The sequence below is a fragment of the Austrofundulus limnaeus genome, unplaced genomic scaffold (genome assembly GCF_001266775.1).
Source record: "Austrofundulus limnaeus strain Quisiro unplaced genomic scaffold, Austrofundulus_limnaeus-1.0 Scaffold431, whole genome shotgun sequence".
Classification (NCBI taxonomy): Eukaryota; Metazoa; Chordata; class Actinopteri; order Cyprinodontiformes; family Rivulidae; genus Austrofundulus; species Austrofundulus limnaeus.
The window spans coordinates 65,189-66,628 of record NW_013952833.1 but is presented as its reverse complement, the minus strand read 5'-3'; the positions used below and the strand labels follow the sequence as shown (position 1 = coordinate 66,628).

General features: G+C 35.0%; 1 protein-coding gene across 1 annotated transcript in view; it reads right to left on the bottom strand.

Moving 5' to 3' along the window:
- Positions 1-1,440, bottom strand: part of LOC106529256 (zinc finger protein 236) — a gene marked incomplete at its 5' end in the record, with an annotated part of 68,473 nt that overhangs the window by 9,368 nt on the left and 57,665 nt on the right.

The following is a 1,440-nucleotide window of genomic DNA, read 5'->3' as shown; positions in this document are numbered from 1 at the left end:
CACACACACACACACACACACACACACACACACACACAAAGTGACTATCTTTCACATTGACAGTAAGGACCATGGTATCCCTGTTCTTAATTAGCCAGCAAACTCTCCTGACCTTAACCCCATAGAAAATCTATGGGGGATTGTGAAGAGGAAGATGTAATACATCAGACCCAACAATTCAGAAGAGCTAAAGGCCACTATCAGAGCAACCTGGGCTATCATAACACCTGAGCAGTGCCACAGACTGATCTGCCACACCCGATTGATGCAGTAATCCAGGCAAAAGAAGTCCAAACTTAGTATTTAAATGGTAAAATTGTAAAAAAAAAAAATTAGTGCTGTACATACTCACACTTTTCATCTTCATACTTTTCAGTTGGCCAACATTTCTAAAAATCATTATTTTTGTATTGGTCTTACAGTAATGTTCTAATTTTCTGAATTTGGGATTTTCGTTAGCTGTCAGTTATAATCATCAAAATAAAATAAATAAACATTTGAAATATATCAGTCTGTGTGTAATGAACAAATATAATATACAAGTTTCTCTTTTTGAATGGAATTACTGAAATAAATCAAAATTTTTATGATGTTTTAATTTTATGACCAGCACCTGTACTTGATTATGGTAGAGAAATACAGCCCCTTTCACCCAAATCCTTTAATTAGCTCAGGGGTTCGGTCATTTTGCATGTTTACTTCTGATATGAAAATAATTCAGTCAGATATACTGATTTTTAATATTTGCTGCAATAGGTGATACTTAAAGAGCTCAGTATTTGCTGCTATTTGGTAAAACCAAATTATTTTACCACAACAGCAGAACAAGAAAAACAAAGTGTGTATGGATGTGCTTAGAGCGATCATTTTTTACAACCAGATCAATATAGAATGAAGTACATCATGAGTCATCCAGCACAAACTGGAGTTAAGTGGTAAAAAAATGTCAGCCATAATGTGTATCAAAGCACAAGGTAGATTGATGAGATCAGTGCCTCTGTGAACCCACAACAAGCTGCAAGAGGAAATTAAGTGTTGTTTTACCCACACTGACAGGATTTTATTAAAAGAAAGCTGTACTGAGGAGCTCACCTGCCTTTAGAGTGGTTCAGTTTCAAAGAAATATTACTGAAAGTTTTAAACAAAACATCTTGAATTGCTAAAGGACAAGATGATGCAAAACATACAGTTTCAGAGACAGTGATTCTCACGGCCAGCTTCACATGCCTGTCATTGGTGACTATCTTGTATCAATAAACAACAAACATGTAACCGACTGACACAAACATCCGAGACAAAAGGTACACAAGACCCAGATTATCCTGGTTCTAACAGATAGATAGAGAGATAGATAGATAGATAGATAGATAGATAGATAGATAGATAGATAGATAGATAGATAGATAGATAGATAGATAGATAGATAGATAGATAGATAGA